The sequence below is a fragment of the Macrobrachium nipponense genome, chromosome 44 (genome assembly GCF_015104395.2).
Source record: "Macrobrachium nipponense isolate FS-2020 chromosome 44, ASM1510439v2, whole genome shotgun sequence".
NCBI classification, from domain to species: domain Eukaryota; kingdom Metazoa; phylum Arthropoda; class Malacostraca; order Decapoda; family Palaemonidae; genus Macrobrachium; species Macrobrachium nipponense.
Window position 1 is genome coordinate 27442013 of NC_087221.1, and position 25000 is coordinate 27467012.

Consider the following 25000-nt stretch of genomic DNA (forward strand, 5'->3'; position numbering starts at 1 on the left):
CAGATGGGAGCAACATCAAACACATAGATGAGACAGGATACAAATACCTGGGAATAATGGAAGGAGGAGATATAAAACAACCAACCAGATGAAGGACACGATCAGGAAAGAATATATGCAGAGACTCAAGGCGATACTCAAGTCAAAACTCAACGCCGGAAATATGATAAAAGCCATAAACACATGGGCAGTGCCAGTATCAGATACAGCGCAGGAATAGTGGAATGGACGAAGGCAGAACTCCGCAGCATAGATCAGAAAACCAGGAAACAATTGACAATACACAAAGCACTACAACCCAAGAGCAATACGGACAGACATTACATAACACGAAGGAAGGAGGAGAGGACTACTAAGTATAGAGGACTGTGTCAACATCGAAAACAGAGCACTGGGGCAATATCTGAAAACCAGTGAAGACGAGTGGCTAAAGAGTGCATGGGAAGAAGGACTAATAAAGTAGACGAAGACCAGAAATATACAGAGACAGGAGAAAGACAGAAAGAACAGAGGACTGGCACAACAAACCAATGCACGGACAATACATGAGACAGACTGAAGAACTAGCCAGCGATGACAATTGGCAATGGCTACAGAGGGGAGAGCTAAAGAAGGAAACTGAAGGAATGATAACAGCGGCACAAGATCAGGCCCTAAGAACCAGATATGTTCAAAGTATGATAGACGGAAAATAACATCTCTCCCATATGTAGGAAGTGCAATACTGAAAATGAAACCATAAACCACATAGCAAGTGAATGCCCGCACTTGACAGAACCAGTTACAAAAAGAGGCATGATTCAGTGGCAAAGCCCTCCACTGGAGCCTGTGCAAGAAACATCAGCTACCTTGCAGTAATAAGTGGTACGAGCACCAACCTTGAAGGAGTGATAGGAAAACGATACAGGCAAAGATCCTCTGGGACTATGTATCAGAACGGATAGGGTGATACGTGCAAACAGACCAGACGTGACGTTGATTGACAAAGTCAAGAAGAAAGTATCACTTCATTGATGTCGCAATACCACTGGGACCCACCAGAAGAAGAGAAAGAGGGGAAAAAATGGATAGTAATCAAGATCTGAAAATAGAAATAAGAAGGATATGGGATATGCCAGTGGAAATCGTACCCATAATCATAGGAGCACTAGGCACGATCCCAAGATCCCTGAAAAGGAATCTAGAAAAACTAGAGGCTGAAGTAGCTCCAGGACTCATGCAGAAGAGTGTGATCCTAGAAACGGCACACATAGTAAGAAAGTGATGGACTCCTAAGATGCAGGATGCAACCCGGACCCCACACTATAAATACCACCCAGTCGAATTGGAGGACTGTGATAGAGCAAAAAAAAAAAAAAAAAAAAAAAAAAAAAAAAAAAAATAATAATCAAGAAATTAAGGGAGAAAACAAGTGAGGTCAATGAAATAATGGGCATAATACACACCACCAGTATCACAGAAACAAATAACTTGGCATATGCAGCAGCAAGATTAGTAGCAGAACTGATGGGGATTCGAACACCAACACCACCAGCACAACCAACCCAACAGAAACCAAAACAGCAACCTCCTTGGAAAAGGCGCCTGGAAAGGAAATCATGGTGATGAGATCTGACTAGAGTAAACTGAAAGAGGATGGCAGAAAAAAAGGTCTAAGAAACAAGAAAACAAGGGAGGAACTCAACGAGAAATACAAAAGTACAAGAGAGAGGACTAAAAAAACAACACAACAAAGTAAGATGTAAAACAGAGGCTTTGGCCAAACCACATAAGATCCAACGGTACATGAACAGGAATAAGGGATACCAACAGAACAAACTATTCGGAACCAACCAGAAAAGACTCTAAAGCCAACTAAGAGGGGAAGACAACCACCAAGAAATTCCTGAAGCCGAACCAAGTAAGAGACTCTGGGAAAACATATGGAGCAATACGGTATCACACAACAAACATGCAACGTGGCTCCAGGAAATCAAGGAAGAAGAAACAGGGAGAATAAACAAAGATTCACAGAGATCACGACAGACACAGTCAGACACCAACTAAAGAAAATGCCAAACTGGAAAGCCCCAGGTCCCAATGAAGTCCATGGATACTGGCTCAAAAACTTCAAGGCCCTACTCCCACGAATAACAGAACAACTCCAGCATTGTATCTCAAATCGCCATGCACCCAAATGGATGACCACAGGAAAAACATCCTTAGTACAAAAAGACAAGAGTAAGGGAAACATAGCCAGTAACTACAGGCCTATCACCTGCCTACTAATAACTAATAATGTGGAAGTTACTAACAGGTATTATCAGTGAAAGGCTATACAATTACCTAGAAGAGACAAAAACCGCCCCACCATCCCCCATCAGAGAAAGGCTGCTAGAAGGGGAAGTGTAGGGGCACAAAAGACCAGCTCTTGATAGACAAAATGGTAATGAAGAACAGAAGGAGAAGGAAAACCAACCTAAGCATGGCATGGATAGACTATAAGATAGCCTTCGACATGATACCACACACATGGCTAATAGAATGCCTGAAAATATATGGGGCAGAGGGAAAAAACCACCACCAGCTTCCTCAAAATACAATGCGCAACTGGAATACAATACTTACAAGCTCTGGAATAAGACTAGCAGAGGTTAATATCAGGAGAGGGATCTTCCATGGGCGACTCACTGTCCCCACTATCTCTTGTAGTAGCCATGATTCCCATGACAAAAGTAACTACGAAAGATGGATGCCGGGTACCAACTCAAGGAAAGAGGCAACAGAATTAACCATCTGATGTTCATGGACGACATCAAGCTGTATGGTAAGAGCATCAAGGAAATAGATCCCTAATCCAGACTGTAAGGATTGTATCTGGGACATCAGGATGGAGTTTGGAATAGAAAAATGCGCCTTAGTCACATACAAAAAGGCAAAGTAACGAGAACTGAAGGATAAAGCTACCAGATGGGAGCAACATCCAAACACATAGATGAGACAGGATACAAATACCTGGGAATAATGGAAGGAGGGATATAAAAAACACCAAGAGATGAAGGCCACGATCAGGAAAAGAATATATGCAGAGACTCAAGGCGATACTCAGTCAAAACTCAACCGCCGGAAAATATGATAAAAGCCATAACACATAGGCAGTGCCAGTAATCAGATACAGCGCAGGAATAGTGAATGGACGAAGCAGAACTCCACAGCATATATCAGAAAAACCAGTAACTATGACAATACACAAAGCACTACACCCAAGAGCAAATACGCACAGACTATACATAACACGAAAGGAAAGGAAGGAGAAGGACTACTAAGTATAGAGGACTGCGTCAACATCATGAACAGAGCACTGGGGCAATATCTGAAACCAGTGAAGAACGAGTGCTAAAGAGTGCATGGGAAGAAAGGACTAATAAAAGTAGAAACGAAGACCCAGAAATATACAGAGACAGGAGAATGACAGACAGAACACAGGACTGGCACAACAAACCAATGCACGGACAATACATGAGACAGACTAAGAACTAGCCAGTGATGACACATGGCAATGGCTACAGAGGGGGAGAGCTCAAGAAGGAAACTGAAGGAATGATAACAGCGGCACAAGATCAGGCCAAGAACCAGACATGTTCAAAGAACGATAGACGGAAATAACATCTCTCCAATATGTAGGAAGTGCAATACGAAAAAATGACCATAAACATACATAGCAAGCGAATGCCTGGCACTTGCACAGAACCAGTACAAAAAGAGGCATGATTCAGTGGCAAAAGCCCTCCACTGGAGCTGTGCAAGAACATCAGCTACCTTGCAGTAATAAGTGGTACGAGCAGCAACTCCTAGGGAGTGATGGAAAAACGATCAGGCAAAGATCCTCTGGGACTATGGTATCAGGACGGATAGGGTGATACGTGCAAATAGACCAGAAGTGACGTTGATTGACAAAGTCAAGAAGAAAGTATCACTCATTGATGTCGCAATACCATGGGACGCCAGAGTTGAAGAGAAAGAGAGGTAAAATATTGATAAGTATCAAGATCTGATAATAGAAATAAGAAGGATATGGGATATGCCAGTGGAAATCGTACCCATAATCATAGGAGCACTAGGCACGATCCAAGATCCTGAAAAGGAATCTAGAAAAAAACTAGACGCTGAAGTAGCTCCCGGGACTCATGCAGAAGAGTGTGATCCTAGAAACGGCGCACATAGTAAGAAAAGTGATGGACTCCTAAGGAGGCAGTAGCAACCCGGAACCCCACACTATAAATACCACCCAGTCGAATTGGAGGAATGTGATAGAGCAAAAAAAAAAAAAATAAATAAAAATAATAATAATAATAATGTATAATGAAGAGGCATGTTAGAAAACTGCAAGAAATCCTATTGTTAGAATTAAAAGTATACCTATGTATTTACAGCTTTCAGACCATCCTCGAAAGGTGAGGCCTTAATCAAAGTTAAAGAACTTGGACAGTTACTTAAGAAGTGTTCCAAATGAAAAGAGGAAGAAAGTAAAGCTGTGCGCTGTAGAAACCATATAAATAATACACAAGGAATTTGTATTACACTTTTGATCGGAATTAATTTTGTGTTTAATATTTAGTAATATAATTTAAGGTAAAATTCTATCCTGGAAGGCTGACTTCTCAGATATTTTGCAACTGCTCTTACATGGCAACATCGCTCTTGTAGCGATTTTTTTACAGCTGAAAAAAAAACAGCCTTACTCCTCACGATTCCGGCTGTCTTTCTTACAGTAAATATTTCTAGGATAACGGGAAAGAAAAACCCATTGAATTTAATTCTGTTGGGCATACATACCACACGTAAAGATCGAGCGAAAAACAGGTAAACAAACAAAATATTGCAGTAATAAGGAGACATGAAACAAAATTTACGAAATACAGAGTGAGAGTACGAGGTCAAATGTAATTAAAATCAGAAGTCAAAATAACTCAAGCAAGTGCAAGGAGACGACAGACCTCATTAAGCCACTGCTGTCGTCATCACCTGAGTTACTGTTACAACTGTGGCGCCCAGGGCTCTTGGTCTATCTGATCGGAATACACTGTGGCGCCCAGGGGGCTGTCTTGTATATCTGATCGAATACCAGGATTAAAATTTAATTAACACAACGCCGAGCAGTAAATAAAAAATGACTCCCGTCCCATGCCGGTAGGGGTTTGGAAGTGAGCGCGTAAGCGAAAAAATATTTTTTTCAAAAATCACAGCGCGCTTAGTTTTCAAGATTAGAGTTCATTTTTGGCTCCTTTTTTTGTCATTGCTTGAAGTTTAGTATGCAACCATCAGAAATGAAAAAAAGTTATCATTATCATATATAAATAATGCGATATATGATAGCGCAAAACGAAATTTCATATATAATTGTATTCAAATCGCGCTGTGCGCAAACGGTTGAAGGTAACAAGTTACTTTTTTTTTTCGTTGTAATGTGCCACTAAATTGCGATCATTTTGATATATACATTGTAAAACGATAAAAAGCAACACAGAGAAAATATTATCACAAAATAATGCATGAATTCGTAACGCGCTTACGTAACACATATTTTTTTCAAAAATTCACCATAATCTAAAATATTGTCTAGAGACTTCCAATATGTTTCAGAATGAAGACAAAATGATTGAAATATTACTATACTGTAAGAATATTAGCTTACAAATGCAGTTTTCGGCCATATCTGACGAGCTAAAGTTGACCGAATGTCGAATTTTTTATATATATATTTTTTTATATGCAATTATTTCGGAAATAAGAAAAAGCTACAACTTTCAAATATTTTTCGTTTTATTCTACATGAAATTGCGCACATTTTTCATATAAATAAAACTCTGATGAAATGCCTAATATGAAACGGAGCAAATATTCCGAGAATGGGACTTACGCATTTCGGAGATTTGTGCGGAGAATCCGCGCGCGGAGGGAAGGAAAGTTTTTTTAAAAAAATTCACCATAAATTTTAAATATTGTGCTAGAGACTTCGAATTTGTTTCACGATGAAGATAAAATGACTGAATATTACTAGACTGTAGAGTTTTTATCTTACAATTGCGTTTTTTCGACACATTTCGGTAGAGTCAAATTTGACCCGAACGTGGTTTTTTTTCTATTTATCGTGATTTATATGCAAATATTTCGAAAATGAGAATAGCTACAAACCTTCAACTATTTTATTGTTGTATTATACATGAAATTGCGCACATTTTCATATATAAAACGTTATGTAACGGCTAATTTAAAATGGTGCAACATTACCACAATCGCACGTATGATTTTTTCGGAAGAGTTACCGCGCGGACGTAAAGAAAATGTTATTTTTTTCATAAATTCACCATAAATCGAAATATTGTGCTAGAGACTTCCAATTTGTTGCAAAATGAAGGTAAATGCTTGAATATTACTAGAATATAGGGCGTTTTAGCTTACAATTGCGTTTTTCGACCATTTCGGTAGAGTCAAAATTGACCGAAGGTTGAAAATTTGTCACTTATCATTTTTTATATGAAATATTTCAAAATTGATAAAAGCTACAACCATGGGTTTGTTTTTAGTTGTATTGTGCATGAAATTGCGCACATTTTCATATATAAAACTTTATGTAACGGCTAATTTTAAAATGGTGCAAACATTACCACAATCGCATGTATGATTATTTTCGGAGAGTTACCGCGCGGACGTAAGGAAAAAGTTTTTTCATCAAAATTCACCATAAATCGAAATATTGTGCTAGACACTTCCAATTAGTTGCAAAATTAAGTATAAATGATTGAATATTACTAAAATATAAGAGTTTTAGCTTACAATTGCGTTTTTCGACCATTTCGGTAGAGTCAAAGTTGACCGAAGGTTGAAATTTTGGCACTTATCGTTATTTATATGAAATATCTTAAAACTGATAAAAGCTACAATCATGAGTATTTTTTTTGTTGTATTCTACATACAAAATGCGCACATTTTCATATATAATACTCTATGTAACGGCTAATTTAAAATGGTACAAAAATTATGTCAAGTGACGAAATAATTTCAGAGATGTGTCACAGATACTTTTTAGTGCGGCAAGAAAGAAATTCGCGCTTGCGCGCCTGCGTAACGATTGTAAACAAACAAACACCTTGATCCGTGAACTCCCAGCATCCCCCAAGGCGCGTGATTCAGAGTTTTCGGTGTAGGCCTAAAAGTATTTTTTTCCGCGAATTTTTAAAACTTTTTGTATGTCGACGTAATACTTTTCCAGTCGGCACCCGAGAGACATGTCGACGTAAAATACGTCCAGTCGGCGTTTAGGGTTAAGTACGATGTAAGGTATGAAAACTCTGGAAATTGTAAAGGAAAACATTTAAAATGCAATTTGTAATCTTATATCTAAAAACACACATATAGTATATAGATAAATAGATATAGAACACATATGTGTTTGTGTGCTTATAGGCATAAGATTAATAATTGTAGTCTAAATGTTTTCTATTACAATTTCGAAAATTTTCATACCTTACATCGTACTCAATTAATTTAATCGGTGGTATTCCGATCAGGTAATACACGAATAGCCCTGGGTGGCACAGTAGCAACAGTAACTCAGCGCGCCCGTGTGCTCAAGTATAGTCTACATATTACGTAAACAAACACTTTAATACTCAAATACCGATTCAATTTCCTCAACTGCCCAACTACAAACAGCTGTTTAATGGACAATGTTACTTCCTACGTCAACCTTCAAGTCAGAAAACGAAAGAAAATACGGACAGAAAAAACACCTCTCTTATTGTATCCATCTGTATGCCAGGACTTTTGAATCGAGAGAAAATGCTATATAAGACTTTTTCCACCATGATTTTTTTTCTTTTCCTTTCTCTCTATTTGGTCTAGGGACTTGCGTAAACATGCTCAGCTCCGTCGGCGTGTTTGTTTAGGAGTACGAGTCCCGTTGGCCAGTATTGCATTTGCTCTTGGAATCAAAGTGACGTGGGAATTCGACAGAGGAACCGTTCACTCGTATCTGTATTACGCTTCAAAAAACCTTCCGCAAACAGGGAAGGATATTATAATAGGCATTTTAGAAATCGTGGAATTGTAGAAGGACTTTGAAATCCAGTATGAAAATTGGTTCATTGAATTGCATTGTCTACAAGTCTACATCGTACTGCGATGGTGCTCGTAGTTTATCTAGTTTATACAGAGGATAATATGAAATAACACTATATTTTTTTATAATTATCGTTTTCATTGTATAATTTCAATAACAATACGAAAGGGGCTGGTTATAGTTTTTTGCTTCATTATGTGCATTCAAGTATACTACTATGAGATTCAGGGTCTCTGTAACACGGTTTTTTGGAAATAACTTTTTATCTATGCATTTCATAAATATATCGCTTATTCAGAATACACATTATATCTACACAGAAATTTTGACTGTATTCTGCATTACGTAGGTTGAATAAACTTGGTACTTATAATGTAAAAGTTACTTTTTTTGAAGACGGGCCAACTTACTCAGAGAAAAGGTTTCGAACGCACTCGTTACGTAACTTATGACAGCATTTCTTCCCTCTTTCTCGATGGATGATTGGCTATACGTAACGAAGGCTACACCTCTGGCAACAATGACATACAAATTTAAATACAAGCAAAGCAGTACACCTTTATGAACTCTGAAGCCTCTCCACTGATAATAGTCATAATGAACAAACCAACAAAATATGTTAATAAATACAAAAACACTTCGATTATTAGTCTAACTCCCAAAATAAGTGTCCTAAGAAATTACAGTCTTCTTTATAGGTCACAATCAGATTGACAAGATGTAGGGAATACTTGGTAATTTAAAAAAACATAGTAGACAAGCTTGATTTGATAACTGCTATATCCAATGTCAAGCAATTTTTATTTATTGGCTATCTACCTATTTACTGAAGAAAAATAGCCGGTACCGTATTTTGGCTTTAAACCTTCACCAATAATTATCGTCAGAATGATGACTTCACGAGGCTCCACCCACTTTGGCATCGTTATAATTCAGGATAACACTGAAGGCTATCATGGGCATTGTTGGATTAGAAAGTTTAACTTCTGGCTATAAAAACTCATTTCTCGAACAGTTGTAAGAAATGCTAAATGATCCTCAAGGATCTCAGCAGTTGTCCTAAACGTTTAATTCATGTATATTACTGCTATTACTACAGTAGTATTGCTACGCTAGCACCCCACCCACATCTATGTATCGTTCCGCCATTCATAAAGTCTTTATATCCAACATGTCGTACGGCCTAAAGAAGAAAAAGAAAAAAATATTGGATGATCTGTTGGTCTGCTGGAGATTTTAGCACATATAAGCTTGTATTTACTTTGGATAAAAATCTTATTTTAACAAAAATAGTTATATAAAGGCTGATTACATACAATCTCTCTCATTCTCTCTATCTTGGTGGCATAGTGAATAGTTAATGGAAATGTTCAAAATCCTGAATGACATTACAAGTATCATAATCGCGTTAGGCTAAATACAAATCAGACCATAAACATTGGATTTGAACTATAAACTGAATAATTACCTATTCAAGCTATAGTAAGTATGGCCACGGGCTTTCTCTTGCCTGTATAAAGTTACAAGTCGTAAGACAAATGCAGTTTTGCAACCACGGGGAAAATTCCAAATCCCGTTAGCCATTCTTGACTGCTATGGGTTTCAGACCAGATGGAGCAAGGGGAATGAAGTTTCTGTCTGGCGGATGGGCGGGGCAGCATTTCGTAAAACGGTGTTTACCTTGCTTACGTAATGAATGTTTTTCGACTCTTGGCTCGTAATCATTGGCCATGGCGTCGGCTAGATCATTTTTACTCTATAAAAATTAAAACTATCGGGTTTAGGTTATTGATAATGCTGACAAAATTTGTGTGTGGTTGTAAAATATACATATGTCAACTTTCAGCTACATCCGATGCTTTGATAAGGAGCAAAGTCCAAAAAACCGTGTTACAGAGGCCCTGAATCTCATAGTGTTCAAATACGTGTAAGCACGAAAAAGGAGTTGTTATGGTTATTACTGAATCGGTTATTATTAAAAGTAAATTCATGAGAAAAAAAAAAGATGAATGACAGTAAGCACGTACAGAAGGGAATCGATTAGTAGAAATTGCTAACAAACATCAATAAAATGGAAAGGGGTCAGCGATATATTAGATTAAAAAAATAAAACAAAGACAAACACAAAAGTTGTGAAGTAAACATTACATAAATGATACAAGCCACTTGCAAAACGCTTATAGGCAATTTATAAGTAACAATATTTATTAATAAATCGACTCTGCCGAGAAAATCTCTTTTCAATAAGTATATTCACGTAGTTTTGCAGTTACGTCGTACACACGTACATCACTTATGTTGCTGTGTTTCTTCAAGTTTTTGTGGCAGTTAAATTCCAAGTAAACTTCCCTTGATTTCTGATGTTATATATATATATATATATATATTATATATATATATATATATATATATATATTATATAAGAGAAACTAATGATATAGTTTTACTATTATTATTATTATGTTTTTTGTGTTTTTTTTTTTTTTTTTTTTTTTTTTTTTTTATAAAAAAAAATGTTGGAGACGATAAGCTTAGCCGAAGCTATGTAAAATCACACGGTACAGAGGCAAATAAGTATGAATAAATTACCACAGAATCTTGGATGAATGAATAGAGCACTGTGTGTGAGGAGGCCGCGATAACATGAAAAATACAATTCCAGACGTCTTTTGCCAATGAAAGAAATATTAACTCGTTCCTCAAGACAGAGAAGTGAATAGGTCAAAGATCAGAGCAAATCTCAGTAGGTTTTCTCTTTGGTAGAAATGGACATATCGTTTTGTTGGAACTGAAACAAAAAAATTACACCGAAATCAACCTTGACTTTTCCATCATAAGTTTACACGATTCTAGAGTAGTTTTTCTTGGTGTGGGATTCCTGATTATTAAATAATTAGTTTCCTTCAACAAGTTACTAGTTTCCCTCTGAAGTTATATTTGTTTTCTAGGGAAACTGTACATTTATCAGGTCAAAAACATATCCTGTGGCATTAGACTTGAAAACAATAATTCGATTCTAGAGAAAAGTGTGAATTTTATCGGCCAAAAACTCCCAACGGGTTCCCTTCACAATATGTATTAAATATCGAAAATAAATCCATATCTTTTTTCCGTTCGAAAACCTATTCTATACAGTTTCCTTAAACAATATATTGATTATCATTAGATACTGATATTTTCCCAGTAAAAAAAAAAATCCAGAAACACTAAACACAATGTTGTCCAAACTTTAGCATACGAAAACCATGCCAATTTCCTTATCAAATATCTCTCTCTATAAAAAAAACGCAAATGTTATTAATACTGAAACAACGTCCCCAGTTATTAACAAAGAAATATCATGACGAGTTATTAACAAAGAAAGGACAAGAGGAGTTAAAAACGAAGGACAAGCAGAGTTAATAACACAGATAGAACACGACTTGTCAACAAAGGAAGAACATTATGTTATAAACAAAGGAAAAACACAACGAGTTATTAACAAAGAAAGGTAACTGCTAGCGATTACCAAAGAACACTACAACATTATATAAATTTTCGCATTTCCTCCAGAGGCAAAGAAATCGCGGGGTAGGACGCCCAAGAAATAAGACTCTGGAAATGCAGGCTCCATCGTATCGAATCCGCCTAAAGATGATTCACCGATTCAGGAAGGAGGTTCCGATTCCACACGATCCCTTCTCAATGCTGGGAAGATCATGGAAGATAAAACTGAAGAAATCCCAAGAATGGGAATGGGCGTAATGCAGAGAACCGAGGGGCTGTTTCTTAAAACATTTCAAAGACTACCGTAAAATTGAGATTGTTTTTCACTTTCATAATGCCAAAGGAACATTTCTGCTGTAAATAGTCTGTTATAATACACTACTATTGAACATGCAATATCTTTCCATGTTTCACTGACTTAAGAACATAATAACATTTCGTTAAATTTTATGTATGTACTGTACATAGGCTATACACACACACACACACACACACACACACACACAAACACACACACACACACACACATATATATATATATATATATATATATATATATATATATATATATATATATATATATATATATATATATATTTATATATAATGTATTTGCATATATATAGATATTTTTTTTTAACTATTGATATCATGTGTAACAAATCAAATGCAATATCAACAAAAGTATTTAACAAACCTAAAGCTGAAGGTATCCTATACTACATCCAAGTAACCGGCTACTATGTACATTAAGTCCTTCAGTATCAAGGTTAGATATGTAATGTATTCGTTATTATAATTCCCGTCTCTTTTGCGTAGCGTACATCTTCAGTCTTGCTATATATACTACATTTTAATCAGGTTATTATGTTATTAACGAAAAAATATTACTTATAAGTCTTAAACGGGTAATACGGAACCTAGATTTTTAGAAACCATACTGAATCTATTTAGACTCAGTACGTGAAATATTTTTTGTACCTTATAAATTAGTTCCGAGATGGCTCTGTCAAAGGAAGCTAGAAGACCTCTACGCTTCGAACAATGTTTGCTAAGTTTCCAACACCGAACTTGTGTTGGACTTAGTTGGTTTACAACTTGAGGCAAGACAACCCTTCCCCCTCACGCATAGTTCGTGTCAGCCAAAGATAATGTCGAATTTCACTGAAACCTTCTGCTACACAGCATAGCAAAGCTGTGCTCCCAGCTAGCTGATGCACACACACACACGTATATATTATATAATATATATTATATATATATACATATATATATATATATATATATCTTAATAAAAGGAGCCCATAAAAACACCAAAAATGTAGAGAGAAAAGTACTATATTTCAGAGACTGCTGTCTCTCTCTTCAGGTATATGAATGAGAAAAGTTTACAGAAAAGGTGGTATTTATACCAAGAGATTCGTCCACAAGTAAGCCCAATTTTATGGTCAACCCCCCGATGATAATCTTCCTTTAATCTTCTTAAGCGTTGGTTGAATGAACACTGCGTCGACGATGTCTGATGTCCAATTCCCTTTTGAGATGTTCATTACCTGCTTCTCTTTTATTAAGCCGATTCCATCATTTGACTCTTGTACCGGCAGTTGCTGCTATAAATTACACGTGACATATTCCAGTTTATTCTATGGTTATGTTCATTTATATGATTGAAAATAGCCGAGTTCTGTTGTCCATACCTAACTGACCGTTTGTGTTGTATTAATCTCTGGGGAAGTGATTTACCTGTAAATCCGATGTAAGATTGGTCACAGTCCTGGACATGGGATCTCATATACCCCAGAGTCTTTGGGCGATGTCTTTTGTTGGACGTTAATCAGGGATTTGGCTAAGGTATTTGGGTAGGTAAATGCAAAAAGGGTTGGATTTCCCAAGGGTGTGAGTTACTCTCTTAATCGTCTCCAGGTGGGAATTTTTATTTTATTGTTGGGTGTGTCTCTGGTCTTGTCTTTAGGGGGTCGGTAGAAAATTACGTTGGTGCTTTGAATTGCTTTCTCAATTATATGGTCAGGATACTTTAAAGATGAAAGTGCTGCGAATTAGTTCAAATTCTTTTTCCAGGAAATCTGGGGAACAAATTCGTAAGGCTCTTAGGAATAGGTTGCTGGCTAGACCTATCTTGATAGTATTGTCATGATAGCTAAAGTAGTGAATATATGAAGTGAGAACGTTGGTTTTCTGTATATGGTAAATTTGTATTCTGTCGTGTCTCTTGATTATTAAAACATCAAGAAAAGGAATTTTGTTGTCTGTTTCCCATTCAACTTTAAATTTGATGCTGGGCATACTAATGCGTTTAATTTTGAGAGGAATTCATTAAAATTACCCCACATTATTATCCCAAATGTTAGTATGTCATCCAGTATCTCATCCACAGCATGTTTTTGGGTTTTATTGCATTTATTACTGTAGTTTCAAAGTATTCCATGTACAGATTGGCTAAAATAGGCCTTAAAGGACTACCCATACTACACCCGAATTTTTGCTTGTAGAATGATTCCCCGAATGAAAATACGTATTAGATGCACATAATTCAACTAACTTTATTATTTTGTCAAGTGCCAAAGGGAAAATGATCTGAATAGGGGGATAATTTTTCCCTTAAAAACTGAAGAACGTCCTGTACTGGTACTTTTGTGAATAGGGAGTCTACGTCAAGGCTTAAAAGTTTTCTGTTGTGAAGTGGTATATGTGCTTCTCTGAATTTGTGACAAAAATCTTCCGAATTTGTTCCCCAGATTTCCTGGAAAAAGAATTTGAACTAATTCGCAAGCAACTTTCATCTTTAAAGTATCCTGACCATATAATTGAGAAAGCAATTCAAAAAGCAAACGTAATTTTCTACCGACCCCCTAAAGACAAGACCAGAGACACACCCAACAATAAAATAAAAATTCCCCACCTGGAGACGATTAAGAGAGTAACTCACACCCTTGGAAATCCAACCCCCCTTTTTGCATTTACCTACCCAAATACCTTAGCCAAATCCCTGATTAACGTCCAACAAAAGACACGCCCAAAGACTCTGGGGTATATGATGATCCCATGCCAGGACTGTGACCAATCTTACATCGGATTTACAGGTAAATCACTTCCCCAGAGATTAATACAACACAAACGGTCAGTTAGGTATGGACAACAGAACTCGGCTATTTTCAATCATATAAATGAACATAACCATAGAATAAACTGGAATATGTCACGTGTAATTTATAGCAGCAAACTTGCCGGTACAAGAGTCAAATGATGGAATCGGCCTTTAATAAAAGAGAAGCAGGTAATGAACATCTCAAAAGGGAATTGGACATCAGACATCGTCGACGCAGTGTTCATTCAACCAACAAGCTTAAGAAGATTAAAGGAAGATTATCAGCGGGGGTGACCTAAATTGGCTTACTTGTGGACGAATCTCTTGGTATAAATACCACCTTTTCTGTAAACTTTTCTCATTCATATACCTGAAGAGAGAGACAGCAGTCTCTGAAATATAGTACTTTTCTCTCTACATTTTGGTGTTTTTATGGGCTCCTTTTATTAGATGGGAATTCTGTTGGCTTACAAGAACACTTTTACCAGTCATATTATATATATATATATATATATATATATATATATATATATATACATATGTTTCCCTGGAATACTCTGAATGACAGTCGATCATTTTCCTTAAAAGGAAAGTAACGCGGTGCGATTTGGATTAACATGTCCCCACTATACCTAAACACTTCCTGAATGAAAACAACCCCTAACCCGAAACACATCCCCCAAACGCTAAACACAACCCACTAAACCTAAACACAACCCCCTTTTACCTGAAACACCCCCACTAAACCTAAACACAGTCCCCACTAAACCTAACCACGTCCCCACTAAACCAAAACACATCCTCCTACTATAACTAAATAAACCCCTACTAACCCATAACACACCCCCACTAAACCTACACACACCATTTACTAAACCTAAACACCCCTTTCACCAAACCTAAACACACCTCTTACTAAACATAAACACACACACCACTAAAGCTAAATGCATCTCTAATAAAGCTAGACACAACCCCACGTACGCCTAAACACATTCCCACTTAATCTAAACGCATTCACTAGGAAACCTAAACATCCCTCCCATCAAACCAAAACACATCTTCATCTAAACAGAAACACTCCTCCCACTTAATCTAAATGCACCAGGCACTAAACATAAATACACCCTCCTCTAAACCTAAACACACACCAGCCACAAAATCTAAACACACCCTTCACTAAACCTAAATGTGCCCCCACTGTACCTAAACATACCTACTCTCACTAAACCAGAACACATCTCCACTAAACATAAGCACACCGTATACTAAACAAAGACTACCCCCGCCCGATATAAACTTAAATTTACACCCCTTTGAATCAAAACACATCCACCAAACCTAAACACATTCCAACACAAAACCTAAAAATATCTCCACTAAACCAAAAGACTTCCACACTAAACCTAAACACATCCACCACCAAACCTAAACACACCCTCCACTAAACCTAAACACCCCTCCCTCTAAACTTAAATGTACCCTCCACTAAACCTAAATGCATCCCAAATGTACCTACACTCACCCCTATTAAACTTAAACACACCCCTCATTAAACCTAAATGCACCGCTGGCAAAACCTAAACACATGCCCCTACCAAGGCTAAACACACCCCTACTAAACGTTAATATCCCATAAATCAAAACACACTCCCACTAAACCTAAACATATCTTATATCAAAACACACATCCCCCACTAAACCTAAACACAACCCCACTCAACATAAGCTTACCACCACTAAACCAGAGCACTCTCCCCCTCTAAACCTAAAAAACCACCAACCACTAAATCTAAACACAGTCCCACTAAACCAAGGAAATGAGAGGACGGAAAACGTATATAAAATGTGGTCCAGTTGTTAGCAGCCCTCACCAGCTAGGGTGCAGAGTTCAATCCCTAGGAAGCCAAACGAATTGTTCTCACTTTTTTTTTTTTTTACTTTTTTTTTTTTTTTTTTTTTTTACCAATTAACGTTATCTTTTTCGTCTAACGAGTTGATAGTGTACCTAATACATAATCGACGCGGTGGGTCACAGCTTTTGGAGGAAGGGAGACTGAGAATAACAACCAAATACCAAAACCTTGAAGAGAAGCGGAAGGCAAGTTTTCGGCATGTGGTTGTTAATCCCATTCTCCTCCCCGCCCCCTCCCCTAAAGGCTACGGCCCACCGCGTGTGACAATCTACACGGTACATCATGTCCTCATTACACGAAAAGATAGCTTTCACTGATTATAAAGTGGGACCAGCTCGTTTGGCTCTTAAGAATGTGCGAACGCGAACACACACACACACACACACACACACACACACACACACACACACACACATATATATATATATATATATATATATATATATATATATATATATATATATAACGTATATTGACAATGCATTGGAATAACACGCAAAGCAGAAAGCTAAAACGCCGTAAGGTAAGTAACCAAATAAAAAAAAAAAAAAGGAATTGAGAAGTGACGAATGAGCAATGAAAGGTAAATAAGTAAAACCAACAGGAAAAAACGACTACAAATAAGATAGATAATAAAATAAAGTAAGACATATAACCAATACCCCCGACAAGAATAATGTTTCTAGTAACCCGAGTGGTATTGAACCTAACAACAAAAAAAAAAAAAAAAAAAAAAAAAAAAAAACAAACAACAAAAAACAGCTAGGGTATAACTAGTACTATATGATGAATGGCGGATGCTATCACGTTCCTTTGTAAGAACAATTCAGCATTTTATTTTCCTCTATCAGCAACCTGGACAATACTTGTATCTGTCTCATTAAATACATCTATAATGGTTATTTTGATTTGAAATTCCAATTGAGTTTTCCTGTGCCCTCCAACATTTAAAATTCTATGTTGTCAAGGAAACCTATCACTTCACACCAAATAGTTAGTCTTATAAGGAGAGAGAGAGAGAGAGAGAGAGAGAGAGGTGTTGGGGGGGTGGGGGAAGGGGGAATCAGCCTTATTAGAATGAAATACGATATGAACTAAATAGGAGAGACTACACGCCGAGAAGCGAACTGTTTAATAATGCCAATCACTGCTAATTTAGAAAACATGTCCCGGACCAACTGACTATTTTCGCTTTTTTTATGTTCTGTGCATTCTTTGTGTCAATTCAAAGAGCTACTTATTTTCATAACAAATGATTGCATAGCATCCATAGTCACTTCTAGAGTATGGTACAGTTTGATGTACTATAACTACACGTGAGCGCAAACACTGAACATAGTCTCACTATCCATCGTGCTTACTCAAGCAGCTGCACGATAACACGAAATATACATATATGTCACAGCAAATGTGTAAATATGATCCCCGAGGGCTAGTACTAAACACGGCGAAACAGTGATTCATCTACACTGTTTCCGTGTGTTTAGTACTAGCCCGTGGGGGGTTAAATGTGTTTCGCGTTGTTTAATACTACTCCCTGGGAGATCTCAAATGTCCCTGCTGATTTCACATATTTACTGAAACATTATATGTACATTACGAAATGGGTTGAAATCAGGGAAAATAATCTGACCCGAACGACTATTTGAAGAATGAGGAAGACGCATAAATTAGAATGATACAATCATGTTAGCTAAATGATATCCTCATGAATTACAAAGTATTCTTATAAACAGAATAATCAAATTACCAAAGTAGTATCAAAGCAACCCAACACATTACAATATAGGGCAAATGACCGAGCGGAGTCATAGCGGCCACCTCTCTCGGAACGTGGCCACTTCCCGAAAAAGCGCTTGAATTATACCATTCTTTCGTAATTTAGGAGAAAGCACTTACTTCGAGATGAGAGTACAGTTCTCGGTATGCTGCCTGGATAGGATACAACTCTTGACTGAAGGTCATGGCAGCAAATTTAAGTACTTTTCCGGGAAGGTGGTCGCGTTCCCGGAGAGGTCGCCGCTCCGTCATTTAACCTACTCAGGAAACTGTATGGGGTACGCAATAATAAATAGGGCTTTCAAATTATTACCGATATCTAATAACTTCGTTCACAAATGCCCGTGGTACTCATCATTTTAAAATGGTTACATGCATGCAAAAAACCTATACACAATAGATATTATCGTAATACCCCTCTCTCAGCTTGAGCATGCGTTGCTGTGACCAACATCCCACTATAGCTGGTTCACTTAAGGTAGATTCTTGGATGAGCCAAATGCTTACGAGACGTTTGTTTGGAGGCCACTGATTGGCTGGTACAAGGAGGTAGGCAGCTCCCAGCCAATCAGCGTCCGCCAAACGAACATCTCGCAGGCGTAGGGCTCACCCAAGAATCTACCTTAAGTGAACCAGTTATAACTACTGTAAAACTTTATAGAATAATCGCTTTCGTTATTCAATCAAATTCAAATAAACAAAAATGTGGATGCATGCTCCGGTTAGACCCATGAATAACGTTCCCTCACAGATGGAATAGTTGTGGAATTGAAACTTCCGTGAGGTTTTGTATTGTAACAAGCCTTGCGAAACACTTTCTATGCTTACCTCTTTCGAACTGCCTCATATGTAAAGCTCTCGGGAGATACATTACAATCTAGGCTCCTTCGTGTTGCCTCATATCCAGAGAAGTCTAAAGTCTACTTGTTGTCTCATGTGCAGGGAAGTCTAAATTCTATATCATATCTGCAAATAACAAAAACACCCGCAGCTATAAAACTGTTGTAAATAACGTTAACACATGTTCATATTTGTATTTAAAGCTTTAGTTATATATTTTTTCGAATATTGATAGAATTAGCTCTTGCCATTTAACCAATGTTTCCTCAGTTATTCTGCTCCAAGATACACCATTAATTAAGTAATTGGGGCACTGCTTCGAGACGTAGGCCTAGTACTCTGGTGGAGAAATATCCTACATTTCGTATCCGGTAAAAAACCGCATGGTACAGGGGTCGACCATGTACGATCAATGTGTACAACCCCAAGAAAAGTACATTATAACGCGTCCTGACACCGGAGTAGAGGTCTTTAGCTCCGTTTCTCACCAACAACAAGTCGCGTCTGATGCCCATCTCCGATGTCAGGACGCGTTATAATGTACTTTTCTTGGGGTTGTACACATTGATCGTACATGGTCCACCCCTGTACCATGCGTTTTTTTACCCTATACCCACAGATAGTTGGTGGCACAAGTTTCGCCTGCATCCTTATTTAGTCATGTCACTGCTGCCGCAAAGATTTCATTACGACGAACCATTATCAGACGTTATAGTCCATTTTAGATGCAAAATAGTGATAGGCCTATGTGTATGAATGGCTCTAACAGATATCCAGGCTGCACTTACATATTCACTCTCCGATACAGTGTTCGATATTTAAAGCGCTAGGTCTAGGGTACTATTCCGCGGCGGCCTAGACTACGGCAGTTGCGGGTTTTCTATGCAGTTTTACCTCCTGAACAAGAATTTTAACTAATATTTATTCGGACGACTGTAATTAACCCTCGGGCCAGTACAAAACACGGCGAAATACATTGGAATTTGGACGCCCCAATCCCTAGTGGATGTCGTATCCGCGGTTACGTTCCTTGAAGTCCGTGCGGAAGTATACTGTAGCTTATAGATTTTGTACATCATTACAAAACTGTGTTGTGAAATGGAAATTTCTCCCTGCTGACAACGTACCGAAACAATCTTGTACGATGACTGGCAGCGCAACACATTACCTGGTTAGCTCAACATGGCCGCCCCCTCATGCATGGGAGGAATACTTCGGACACATTCTAACTGATTTAAACATAGAGTTTATTCATGACGTTGCCATATAGTTAAATAGGTCGGTTACTTATACATAACTCAATACAGAACGGTGCTCCCTCCGCCTCCCCTCCCGTAACCTGACAACCCTCTGCCTTCCCGACTGTGTCCGCAATAGCTGACCGTGACTCGTTGGAGATACGGGTCGACTTCCACAATAAATACCTTCAGGGTTGCTCTATGAGCAAGTACGAGTAATGGCATACCGCCACCTTAATTCAAACAATAATTAACATGTCATATTTTGCACGAAAGCGATAAATCATGTTAACTATCATGCCGGTTACGTACAATGTATCAGTGCCTAGACCTAGACCTTTAAGTACGGACATTCCGATCGCGTTACCTGATTTTTCTTTTTCCACAAGAATACCGTATGCTGCTCCCCTCTCATTCCGGTTACTGCATTCTGGAATTTTTGCCTTTCGGGGACAAGTAAGCTTCATTTTCTGTACCTGAAGTTCAATGAAACCCCATCCAAAATGGCAGTGTGTATAGTGTGCCATCGCAGAAAATATTAGTGCTACATCTTTACTTGGACACGATCAAGGTAAAACTGAGCTCTGTGAGCTGGTTAAAGCCTGGTTTAACTGAAGTCGACGACTGACCAACAATCAGCAACTATACTCTGTTTTTTTTCATCTGTCCATCCGCCTGTAGTGTTTTTGTATGGTAACACTGCGTCCCGGGCTTTAGATAGTTACATTCAACGATTATAATAATATCCTGTTTCGAATATTAACGGTGTAGTAATTCGCATACAGTAAATTATTAAAACACTTTTCAGTTGCAAATGTTCACCCAGATATCCTTTTATTTACCTAAAACTACACATAGCGTAACTATCTAAAGCCCTGGACGCAGTGTTGCCATACAAAAACACCACAGGCGGATGGACAGATGAAAAAAAAACAGTTTTTTTTTATAGTCATGATCGGAATATTGTCGTCATTTACAATAGGTAATGGCAACACTATCATGATATCTGCCGCTGATTGGCTTAATTCCACTTAATTCGAATGTAATCAAATGAACTTTGACTTAGTACAAAAGTACTCATTTATATAGAAGACACGGAATTATAAATAAAAAGTGCAAATATATCTTTAATGATAAATACGTTCTTTTAGGTTACTACAGATATACCCTGGCCATAATGATATAATAACTAAGTACCAGTAAGATAAACTGGTCAACGTATACGAACAACCAGAGATGGCGGCGGGTCGCGAGAAGTTACTAACCATCACAATTTCAGCTGAAGCTGAACTGCAATCGCATTAATATATTTGGCAGTCTGATGTAAGAGGTCTTGTTTTTTTAATGAACTACATATATTACGCAAGCATGCTTCAAAATGTGTCAAACTAAATAAGCCAAATGACTTGACTACATGATACTTTTTTCAAGAAGAGAAAATGAGTTACGCTTAAGCAGAGGTCGAGGGTTCATCTATCCCGCCCATGACGTCATCACCAGCACCTTCCTCCCCTATCATTCCTCCCCTCCAATGGGTAATACCTGTTCGACGGGAGCTTTCATGAATTTTTGACAATTCTCGGGGTTTCTGGAATTAGTGTTTTTATTTATTTTTTTTTTTCGCCATGGTGTATGTGCTATTTATGGATGCCGTAACACAGAGATGGACATTGTTAGAAGTGAGAATTTTGGCTTTCACCGTTCCCCTGAAGATCCCGACATGTGTAGGAAGTGGGTGAACGTCTACAGAAGTGGCCATTTAAACACCAAAAACGCATGTGTGTTCTGTCCATTTTCAACAAAGCGATTAGTCAAGAAACCTCTGCATGAATTGCTTCACTAATACTGTGAAAATGCGAGAAAATTGAAGGATGATGTCATACCAAACCAACGTGTATACCACTGCATGATCGTGCCACTGTTGAGATTCAGGTATTTCACATCTTTACTCTAGTTTGGTTTAGTCTACCTGTTACATTTAAAATTGTGGATAAATATATTGACTCTTGGCTTCTGTGAGTACTTCGAACAGTTAAAGTGCAAGAATATATCTTCCGTTCGATTCCTAATGCAAGTAAACTAACCAAAGGAGCGATAAGATTGAAATTAGGCCTAGACCTATGTGTAGATAAGAGTAACTGCAAAGGGATGTATTAGTTAAGACGAGAGAAAGAGAGAGACGCGAACATTTTATTGAAAGTTTTCATTTGCATGGAATAGGCCTTCCATTTGTCGGGCAAAGGAGGGAGACAGTATTTGAGTGAGAGAGGGAACCTGAGAGGAAATCGTTTTGCATAACTCTAGTCATTGCTTAGGTTTGTTACGATTTCTTAGCAGCATACAGCCCGCTCATGCTTACCAGTGTCTAACATACATGCTCCAGTTACTTCATAATCTTCATATTTTTTTAAACCTATAAAAGTAATTAAGTCGTGATTTTATGAAACTAAAAAAACGACTGGCTCGGTCAGAACTAACAAGATGCTTTTTTGCCCGAATTTTGCATAATTGTTATTGTCTTTCTTTCATACTGATATCAATATTAACTTTTCATATATTGCTTGTTGTATGATATGAAGCAGAAATCAGATCATAAGAATAAAACGGGTTGGTATATTGCAATGGGAGGGGTAAGGAATGCTACAATAGCTTTTTAAAATTTTGGCGGGAGAACATTAGTGAACTGGTCTTTAATAATGCTGGGCTGTATTTTATTGAAACCTTGAGTTTGTCTGTTGATAATATATTGCAAGATGATTGATTTGGAATGGAAAGTGGTGTATTTCAATATATACTATATCCTATATGAGCCTAACGAAGCCAAACATTCAAAATGCTTTACTAGTGACTCTGAGAGAAGTATCACTTCTTACGGTTTTCAAAATCCTCGTTATGTTTCTGCCTTTTCTCTCATTCAGCAATTTATTCGTTACTAACCCAGAGAACTCTATAAACATCGTCGGGCTCTGACTTCGAGTATCGGTCTGCTAGTTAGTTGACATTAATAGACATTAATTAGAGTGGCAAGGCGGGTGAAAGGTAATGTCCGCATAGGCCTACGAACTTGAATGCATATTCCCCTTCTATGCTACTAAATGCAGCAAACTTTTAACATTATCGAAAAGTATTTTTTAATCCAAATAAGGGAAACTAAAAAGAATATTACTAGAGGCACATCTAGAGATGTGTTTTCATGCGGTGCACGTGTGCCGAATTTACCTCGAACCGGGTAGCAGTATTGAAGGACCGGTCAGTGATAAGGAAAAGCTCAACGTAACTGAGATTACTAGATACTCTTCGATTAAAATTAACTTAGGGAAGGGTATGATATATTATTTAATGTTAAGATTCTTATATTAAACGCACTGGAATGTGCCAATTAATCAATGTTTAAAAAAATAAAAAAAATAAAAGAATAGTGTCCAGGCCTAGTCCTATAATACGATGCTCTCTCTCTCTCTCTCTCTCTCTCTCTCTCTCTCTCTCTCTCTCTCTCTCTCTCTCATAAGCATTCGTTTGTTATTCCCTCGTGTGTCTTTCCTCTACCATTTTTCTCTCATCTTCTGTCTGCGGGGCCGGGAAGTGGAAGTACATCTGAAAGTGTCGCCATGGCCAATTGTCAATGAATGATATTCCTTTGCTTTTCACATCGGAAAACTGTTATAATTGTTGCTCTAAAAAGCTTATAGTAATGAAATACTGTGTAGCATTAAAACTAGATGACCGGAGAATAAAATTGTTATTTTTGGTAATGCGCATCGTTATCTATGTAGTTTGAAACATATTTTTTTATCGGTTAAGAATACGAGGTACTAACATTAGCAAATGACACAGGGTTTGCTTTACATGAAATCAATTAAATTACCATCATCACCGTCATCCCGTTTGTCCTCGCACTCAGTTCCAGAACATGTAAGCCGATCTTTACCAGTATTTCGGTTGACATGACTTGGTTGGAATTTTATCCACCTTCATTTTATTTCATTTTTTTCATTTATTTCTTCTGGTACACTGTAAATATCGCTGGGATTCTTCATTCCAATTTGCAACAACGAATTTCACTCTTGGTGCTCTTGCACGTCGGAAACGAGCATTTGAAAATGTAAAGCAAACTATGCCAGACTATTGTAATCCACATTCCGTTTTTTAAAAGTGGAATATGGAAATGAGACACAGAATACTTACTTAATATATTTTACAAAAATAAATAAATAATATAAATAAATAAATAAAACCCAAGTTACTCTTTATGACAATTTTTAAAAGGCATCAATCATCAAATCGTTTTTGAGAGCGGCTATGAGTAAATCCGTCACCGGTTTGCGCATGCGTGGTTTGCCTGAGTATAGACAGGCAATTTAAATGATGAATATTTCAATGCTTCTTATGGATCCGCTGGATCGACAACGAAGTATATGCCCTATTATTATTTTTAATATATAATGTTCTAGTAGAGATTATGTCAGTATTCGATATATATATATATATATATATATATATATATATAATATATATATATATATACTATATATGT

General features: G+C 37.4%; 1 long non-coding RNA gene across 1 annotated transcript in view; it reads right to left on the bottom strand.

Moving 5' to 3' along the window:
- The window catches only part of LOC135203844 (uncharacterized), a 96837-nt gene extending 75810 nt beyond the window's left edge, over positions 1-21027 (bottom strand). Inside the window, exons 1-2 of the long non-coding RNA XR_010312046.1 lie at positions 20834-21027; positions 19217-19354 (exon numbers count right to left, since the gene is read on the bottom strand). This is a non-coding gene — a long non-coding RNA (uncharacterized LOC135203844). The remainder of the gene's footprint in view (positions 1-19216; positions 19355-20833) is intronic.
- Positions 21028-25000: the final 3973 nt, after the last annotated feature.